We start from the raw sequence: 12970 nt of genomic DNA on the forward strand, positions 1-12970 counted from the left end.
CACCAGGCTATACACAACCACACCAGACTATACACAACCACTCCAGACTATACACTACTACCACAAAAACACCAGACTATACACTACCACACCAGACTATACACTACCACACCAGACTATACACAACCACACCAGACTATACACTACTACCACAAAAACACCAGACTATACACTACCACACCAGGCTATACACTACCACACCAGACTATACACTACCACACCAGACTATACACAACCACACCAGACTATACACAACCACACCAGGCTATACACTACCACACCAGACTATACACTACCACACCAGACTATACACTACCACACCAGACTATACACAACCACACCAGACTATACACAACCACACCAGACTATACACTACCACACCAGACTATACACAACCACACCAGGCTATACACTACTACCACAACCACACCAGACTATACACTACTACCACAACCACACCAGACTATACACTACTAACACAACCACACCAGACTATACACTACTAACACAACCACACCAGACTATACACTACTACCACAACCACACCACACTATACACTACTACCACAACCACACCAGGCTATACACTACTACCGCACCAGGCTATACACTACTACCACAACCACACCAGGCTATACACTACTACCACACCAGGCTATACACTACTACCACACCAGGCTATACACTACTACCACACCAGGCTATACACTACTACCACACCAGGCTATACACTACTACCACACCAGGCTATACACTACTACCACACCAGGCTATACACTACTACCACACCAGACTATACACTACCACACCAGACTATACAATACCACACCAGACTATACACTACTACCACACCAGGCTATACACTACTACCACACCAGGCTATACACTACTACCACACCAGACCACACCAGACTATACACTACCACACCAGACTATACAATACCACACCAGACTATACACTACCACACCAGACTATACAATACCACACCAGACTATACACTACTACCACAACAACAACAGACTATATACTACCACACCAGACTATACGCTACTACCACAACCACACCAGACTATACACTACTACCACAACCACACCAGGCTATACACTACTACCACACCAGGCTATACACTACTACCACAACCACACCAGGCTATACACTACTACCACACCAGGCTATACACTACTACCACAACCACACCAGACTATACACTACTACCACACCAGACTATACACTACTACCACACCAGGCTATACACTACTACCACAACCACACCAGGCTATACACTACTTCCACAACCACACCAGGCTATACAGTACTACCACAACAACACCAGACTATACACTACTACCACAACCACACCAGGCTATACACTACTACCACACCAGGCTATACACTACTACCACAACCACACCAGGCTATACACTACTACCACACCAGGCTATACACTACTACCACACCAGGCTATACACTACTACCACAACCACACCAGGCTATACACTACTACCACACCAGGCTATACACTACTACCACAACCACACCAGACTATACACTACTACCACACCAGACTATACACTACTACCACAACAACACCAGGCTATACACTACTACCACAAGCACACCAGGCTATACACTACCACACCAGACTATACACTACTACCACACCAGACTATACACTACTACCACAACAACACCAGACTATACACTACTACCACAACCACACCAGACTATACACTACTACCACAACCTCACCAGGCTATACACTACTACCACACCAGGCTATACACTACTACCACAACAACACCAGGCTATACACTACTACCACACCAGGCTATACACTACTACCACACCAGGCTATACACTACTACCACACCAGGCTATACACTACTACCACACCAGGCTATACACTACTACCACACCAGACGATACACCACTACCACACCAGACTATACACTACTACCACACCAGACTATACACTACTACCACACCAGACTATACACAACCACACCAGACTATACACTACCACACCAGACTATACACTACTACCACAACAACACCAGACTATACACTTCTACCACAATCACACCAGACTATACACTACTAACACAACCACACCAGACTATACACTACTACCACAACAACACCAGGCTATACACTACTACCACACCAGGCTATACACTACTACCACACCAGGCTATACACTACTACCACAACCACACCAGGCTATACACTACTACCACACCAGGCTATACACTACTACCACACCAGGCTATACACTACTACCACAACCACACCAGGCTATACACTACTACCACACCAGGCTATACACTACTACCACAACCACACCAGACTATACACTACTACCACACCAGACTATACACTACTACCACAACAACACCAGGCTATACACTACTACCACAAGCACACCAGGCTATACACTACCACACCAGACTATACACTACTACCACACCAGACTATACACTACTACCACAACAACACCAGACTATACACTACTACCACAACCACACCAGACTATACACTACTACCACAACCTCACCAGGCTATACACTACTACCACACCAGGCTATACACTACTACCACAACAACACCAGGCTATACACTACTACCACACCAGGCTATACACTACTACCACACCAGGCTATACACTACTACCACACCAGGCTATACACTACTACCACACCAGGCTATACACTACTACCACACCAGACGATACACCACTACCACACCAGACTATACACTACTACCACACCAGACTATACACTACTACCACACCAGACTATACACAACCACACCAGACTATACACTACCACACCAGACTATACACTACTACCACAACAACACCAGACTATACACTTCTACCACAATCACACCAGACTATACACTACTAACACAACCACACCAGACTATACACTACTACCACAACAACACCAGGCTATACACTACTACCACACCAGGCTATACACTACTACCACACCAGGCTATACACTACTACCACACCAGGCTATACACTACTACCACACCAGGCTATACACTACTACCACACCAGGCTATACACTACTACCACACCAGGCTATACACTACTACCACACCAGACGATACACCACTACCACACCAGACTATACACTACTACCACACCAGACTATACACTACTACCACACCAGACTATACACAACCACACCAGACTATACACTACCACACCAGACTATACACTACTACCACAACAACACCAGACTATACACTTCTACCACAATCACACCAGACTAGACACTACTACCACAACCACACCAGACTATACACTACTACCACAACCACACCAGGCTATTCACTACTACCACAACCACACCAGGCTATACACTACTACCACACCAGGCTATACACTACTACCACACCAGGCTATACACTACTACCACACCAGGCTATACACTACTACCACACCAGGCTATACAGTACTACCACACCAGGCTATACAGTACTACCACACCAGACTATACACTACTACCACACCAGGCTATACACTACTACCACACCAGACTATACACTACCACACCAGACTATACACTACCACACCAGACTATACACTACCACACCAGACTATACACAACCACACCAGACTATACACTACTACCACAAAAACACCAGACTATACACTACCACACCAGACTATACACTACCACACCAGGCTATACACAACCACACCAGACTATACACAACCACACCAGACTATACACTACTACCACAAAAACACCAGACTATACACTACCACACCAGACTATACACTACCACACCAGGCTATACACAACCACACCAGACTATACACAACCACACCAGACTATACACAACCACACCAGACTATACACTACTACCACAAAAACACCAGACTATACACAACCACACCATACTATACACAAACACACCAGACTATACACAACCACACCAGACTATACACAACCACACCAGACTATACACTACTACCACAAAAACACCAGACTATACACTACCACACCAGACTATACACTACCACACCAGGCTATACACAACCACACCAGACTATACACTACTACCACAAAAACACCAGACTATACACAACCACACCAGACTATACACTACTACCACAAAAACACCAGACTATACACTACCACACCAGACTATACACTACTACCACAAAAACACCAGACTATACACTACCACACCAGACTATACACTACCACACCAGGCTATACACAACCACACCAGACTATACACAACCACACCAGACTATACACTACTACCACAAAAACACCAGACTATACACTACCACACCAGACTATACACTACCACACCAGGCTATACACAACCACACCAGACTATACACTACTACCACAAAAACACCAGACTATACACTACCACACCAGACTATACACTACCACACCAGACTATACACAACCACACCAGACTATACACTACTACCACAAAAACACCAGACTATACACTACCACACCAGACTATACACTACCACACCAGGCTATACACAACCACACCAGACTATACACAACCACTCCAGACTATACACTACTACCACAAAAACACCAGACTATACACTACCACACCAGACTATACACTACCACACCAGACTATACACAACCACACCAGACTATACACTACTACCACAAAAACACCAGACTATACACTACCACACCAGACTATACACTACCACACCAGGCTATACACTACCACACCAGACTATACACTACCACACCAGACTATACACAACCACACCAGACTATACACAACCACACCAGGCTATACACTACCACACCAGACTATACACTACCACACCAGACTATACACTACCACACCAGACTATACACAACCACACCAGACTATACACAACCACACCAGACTATACACTACCACACCAGACTATACACAACCACACCAGGCTATACACTACTACCACAACCACACCAGACTATACACTACTACCACAACCACACCAGACTATACACTACTAACACAACCACACCAGACTATACACTACTAACACAACCACACCAGACTATACACTACTACCACAACCACACCACACTATACACTACTACCACAACCACACCAGGCTATACACTACTACCGCACCAGGCTATACACTACTACCACAACCACACCAGGCTATACACTACTACCACACCAGGCTATACACTACTACCACACCAGGCTATACACTACTACCACACCAGGCTATACACTACTACCACACCAGGCTATACACTACTACCACACCAGGCTATACACTACTACCACACCAGGCTATACACTACTACCACACCAGACTATACACTACCACACCAGACTATACAATACCACACCAGACTATACACTACTACCACACCAGGCTATACACTACTACCACACCAGGCTATACACTACTACCACACCAGACTATACACTACCACACCAGACTATACACTACCACACCAGACTATACAATACCACACCAGACTATACACTACCACACCAGACTATACAATACCACACCAGACTATACACTACTACCACAACAACAACAGACTATATACTACCACACCAGACTATACGCTACTACCACAACCACACCAGACTATACACTACTACCACAACCACACCAGGCTATACACTACTACCACACCAGGCTATACACTACTACCACAACCACACCAGGCTATACACTACTACCACACCAGGCTATACACTACTACCACAACCACACCAGACTATACACTACTACCACACCAGACTATACACTACTACCACACCAGGCTATACACTACTACCACAACCACACCAGGCTATACACTACTTCCACAACCACACCAGGCTATACAGTACTACCACAACAACACCAGACTATACACTACTACCACAACCACACCAGGCTATACACTACTACCACACCAGGCTATACACTACTACCACAACCACACCAGGCTATACACTACTACCACACCAGGCTATACACTACTACCACACCACTCTATACACCACTACCACACCAGGCTTTACACTACTACCACACCAGGCTATACACTACTACCACACCAGGCTATACAGTACTACCACACCAGACTATACACTACTACCACAACAACACCAGGCTATACAGTACTACCACAACAACACCAGACTATAGACTATTAACACAACGACTCCAGACTATACACTACTACCACACCAGACTATACACTACTACCACACCAGGCTATACACTACTACCACAAAAACACCAGGCTATACACTACTACCACACCAGGCTATACAGTACTACCACACCAGACTATACACTACTACCACAACAACACCAGGCTATACAGTACTACCACAACAACACCAGACTATACACTATTAACACAACGACACCAGACTATACACTACTACCACACCAGGCTATACACCACTACCACACCAGGCTATACACTACTACCACACCAGGCTATACACTACTACCACACCAGGCTATACAGTTCTACCACACCAGACTATACACTACTACCACAACAACACCAGGCTATACAGTACTACCACAACAACACCAGACTATACACTACTACCACACCAGGCTATACACTACTACCACACCAGACTATACACTATTAACACAACGACACCAGACTATACACTACTACCACACCAGACTATACACTACTACCACACCAGGCTATACACTACTACCACAAAAACACCAGACTATACACTACTAACACAACTACACCAGACTATACACTACTACCACACAGGCTATACACTACTACCACACCAGGCTATACACTACTACCACAACCACACCAGGCTATACACTACTTTCACACCCACACCAGGCTATACAGTACTACCACAACAACACCAGACTATACAGTACTACCACAACAACACCAGGCTATACAGTACTACCACAACCACACCAGACTATACACTACTACCACACCAGACTATACACTACTACCACACCAGGCTATACACTACTACCACACCAGACTATACACTACCACACCAGACTATACACTACCACACCAGACTATACACTACCACACCAGACTATACACAACCACACCAGACTATACACAACCACACCAGACTATACACAACCACACCAGACTATACACAACCACACCAGGCTATACACTACTACCACAACCACACCAGGCTATACACTACTACCACAACCACACCAGACTATACACTACTAACACAACCACACCAGACTATAGACTACTACCACAACCACACCAGACTATACACTACTACCACAACCACACCAGGCTATACACTACTACCACACCAGGCTATACACTACTACCACACCAGGCTATACACTACTACTACAACCACACCAGGCTATACACTACTACCACACCAGGCTATACACTACTACCACACCAGGCTATTCACTACTACCACACCAGGCTATACACTACTACCACACCAGGCTATACACTACTACCACACCAGGCTATACACTACTACCACACCAGGCTATACACTACTACCACACCAGGCTATACACTACTACCACACCAGACTATACACTACCACACCAGACTATACACTACCACACCAGACTATACAATACCACACCAGACTATACACTACTACCACAACAACACCAGACTATACACTACTACCACAACCACACCAGGCTATACACTACTACCACAACCACACCAGGCTATACACTACTACCACACCAGGCTATACACTACTACCACAACCACACCAGGCTATACACTACTACCACACCAGGCTATACACTACTACCACAACCACACCAGACTATACACTACTACCACACCAGACTATACACTACTACCACACCAGGCTATACACTACTACCACAACCACACCAGGCTATACACTACTTCCACAAAAACACCAGGCTATACAGTACTACCTCAACAACACCAGACTATACACTACTACCACAACCACACCAGGCTATACACTACTACCACAACCACACCAGGCTATACACTACTACCACACCAGGCTATACACTACTACCACAACCACACCAGGCTATACACTACTACCACACCAGGCTATACACTACTACCACACCAGGCTATACACCACTACCACACCAGGCTATACACTACTACCACACCAGGCTATACACTACTACCACACCAGGCTATACACTACTACCACACCAGGCTATACACTACTACCACACCAGGCTATACAGTACTACCACAACAACACCAGACTATACACTACTACCACACCAGACTATACACTACTACCACACCAGACTATACACTACTACCACAACAACACCAGGCTATACACTACTATCACAAGCACACCAGGCTATACACTACCACACCAGACTATACACTACTACCACAACAACACCAGACTATACACTACTACCACAACCACACCAGACTATACACTACTACCACAACCTCACCAGGCTATACACTACTACCACACCAGGCTATACACTACTACCACAACAACACCAGGCTATACACTACTACCACACCAGGCTATACACTACTACCACACCAGGCTATACACTACTACCACACCAGGCTATACACTACTACCACACCAGGCTATACACTACTACCACACCAGACGATACACTACTACCACACCAGACTATACACTACTACCACACCAGACTATACACTACTACCACACCAGACTATACACAACCACACCAGACTATACACTACCACACCAGACTATGCACTACTACCACAACAACACCAGACTATACACTTCTACCACAATCACACCAGACTATACACTACTAACACAACCACACCAGACTATACACTACTACCACAACCACACCAGGCTATTCACTACTACCACAACCACACCAGGCTATACACTACTACCACACCAGGCTATACACTACTACCACACCAGGCTATACACTACTACCACACCAGGCTATACACTACTACCACACCAGGCTATACAGTACTACCACACCAGGCTATACAGTACTACCACACCAGACTATACACTACTACCACACTAGGCTATACACTACTACCACACCAGACTATACACTACCACACCAGACTATACACTACCACACCAGACTATACACTACCACACCAGACTATACACAACCACACCAGACTATACACTACTACCACAAAAACACCAGACTATACACTACCACACCAGACTATACACTACCACACCAGGCTATACACAACCACACCAGACTATACACAACCACACCAGACTATACACTACTACCACAAAAACACCAGACTATACACTACCACACCAGACTATACACTACCACACCAGGCTATACACAACCACACCAGACTATACACAACCACACCAGACTATACACAACCACACCAGACTATACACTACTACCACAAAAACACCAGACTATACACAACCACACCAGACTATACACAACCACACCAGACTATACACAACCACACCAGACTATACATAACCACACCAGACTATACACTACTACCACAAAAACACCAGACTATACACTACCACACCAGACTATACACTACCACACCAGGCTATACACAACCACACCAGACTATACACTACTACCACAAAAACACCAGACTATACACTACCACACCAGACTATACACTACTACCACAAAAACACCAGACTATACACTACCACACCAGACTATACACTACCACACCAGACTATACACAACCACACCAGACTATACACTACTACCACAAAAACACCAGACTATACACTACTACCACAAAAACACCAGACTATACACTACCACACCAGACTATACACTACCACACCAGGCTATACACAACCACACCAGACTATACACAACCACTCCAGACTATACACTACTACCACAAAAACACCAGACTATACACTACCACACCAGACTATACACTACCACACCAGACTATACACAACCACACCAGACTATACACTACTACCACAAAAACACCAGACTATACACTACCACACCAGACTATACACTACCACACCAGGCTATACACTACCACACCAGACTATACACTACCACACCAGACTATACACAACCACACCAGACTATACACAACCACACCAGGCTATACACTACCACACCAGACTATACACTACCACACCAGACTATACACTACCACACCAGACTATACACAACCACACCAGACTATACACAACCACACCAGACTATACACTACCACACCAGACTATACACTACCACACCAGACTATACACAACCACACCAGGCTATACACTACTACCACAACCACACCAGACTATACACTACTACCACAACCACACCACACTATACACTACTAACACAACCACACCAGACTATACACTACTAACACAACCACACCAGACTATACACTACTACCACAACCACACCACACAATACACTACTACCACAACCACACCAGGCTATACACTACTACCACAACCACACCAGGCTATACACTACTACCACACCAGGCTATACACTACTACCACAACCACACCAGGCTATACACTACTACCACACCAGGCTATACACTACTACCACACCAGGCTATACACTACTACCACACCAGGCTATACACTACTACCACACCAGGCTATACACTACTACCACACCAGGCTATACACTACTACCACACCAGGCTATACACTACTACCACACCAGACTATACACTACCACACCAGACTATACACAACCACACCAGACTATACACTACTACCACAAAAACACCAGACTATACACTACCACACCAGACTATACACTACCACACCAGGCTATACACAACCACACCAGACTATACACAACCACACCAGACTATACACTACTACCACAAAAACACCAGACTATACACTACCACACCAGACTATACACTACCACACCAGGCTATACACAACCACACCAGACTATACACAACCACACCAGACTATACACAACCACACCAGACTATACACTACTACCACAAAAACACCAGACTATACACAACCACACCAGACTATACACAAACACACCAGACAATACACAACCACACCAGACTATACACAACCACACCAGACTATACACTACTACCACAAAAACACCAGACTATACACTACCACACCAGACTATACACTACCACACCAGGCTATACACAACCACACCAGACTATACACTACTACCACAAAAACACCAGACTATACACTACCACACCAGACTATACACTACTACCACAAAAACACCAGACTATACACTACCACACCAGACTATACACTACCACACCAGGCTATACACAACCACACCAGACTATACACAACCACACCAGACTATACACTACTACCACAAAAACACCAGACTATACACTACCACACCAGACTATACACTACCACACCAGGCTATACACAACCACACCAGACTATACACTACTACCACAAAAACACCAGACTATACACTACCACACCAGACTATACACTACCACACCAGACTATACACAACCACACCAGACTATACACTACTACCACAAAAACACCAGACTATACACTACCACACCAGACTATACACTACCACACCAGGCTATACACAACCACACCAGACTATACACAACCACTCCAGACTATACACTACTACCACAAAAACACCAGACTATACACTACCACACCAGACTATACACTACCACACCAGACTATACACAACCACACCAGACTATACACTACTACCACAAAAACACCAGACTATACACTACCACACCAGACTATACACTACCACACCAGGCTATACACTACCACACCAGACTATACACTACCACACCAGACTATACACAACCACACCAGACTATACACAACCACACCAGGCTATACACTACCACACCAGACTATACACTACCACACCACACTATACACTACCACACCAGACTATACACAACCACACCAGACTATACACAACCACACCAGACTATACACTACCACACCAGACTATACACAACCACACCAGGCTATACACTACTACCACAACCACACCAGACTATACACTACTACCACAACCACACCAGACTATACACTACTAACACAACCACACCAGACTATACACTACTAACACAACCACACCAGACTATACACTACTACCACAACCACACCACACTATACACTACTACCACAACCACACCAGGCTATACACTACTACCACACCAGGCTATACACTACTACCACAACCACACCAGGCTATACACTACTACCACACCAGGCTATACACTACTACCACACCAGGCTATACACTACTACCACACCAGGCTATACACTACTACCACACCAGGCTATACACTACTACCACACCAGGCTATACACTACTACCACACCAGACTATACACTACCACACCAGACTATACAATACCACACCAGACTATACACTACTACCACACCAGGCTATACACTACTACCACACCAGGCTATACACTACTACCACACCAGACTATACACTACCACACCAGACTATACACTACCACACCAGACTATACAATACCACACCAGACTATACACTACCACACCAGACTATACACTACCACACCAGACTATACACTACTACCACAACAACAACAGACTATATACTACCACACCAGACTATACGCTACTACCACAACCACACCAGACTATACACTACTACCACAACCACACCAGGCTATACACTACTACCACAACCACACCAGACTATACACTACTACCACAACCACACCAGGCTATAGACTACTACCACACCAGGCTATACACTACTACCACAACCACACCAGGCTATACACTACTACCACACCAGGCTATACACTACTACCACAACCACACCAGACTATACACTACTACCACACCAGACTATACACAACTACCACACCAGGCTATACACTACTACCACAACCACACCAGGCTATACACTACTTCCACAACCACACCAGGCTATACAGTACTACCACAACAACACCAGACTATAAACTACTACCACAACCACACCAGGCTATACACTACTAC

The sequence above is a fragment of the Salvelinus fontinalis genome, chromosome 34 (assembly GCF_029448725.1).
Source record: "Salvelinus fontinalis isolate EN_2023a chromosome 34, ASM2944872v1, whole genome shotgun sequence".
NCBI lineage: Eukaryota > Metazoa > Chordata > Actinopteri > Salmoniformes > Salmonidae > Salvelinus > Salvelinus fontinalis.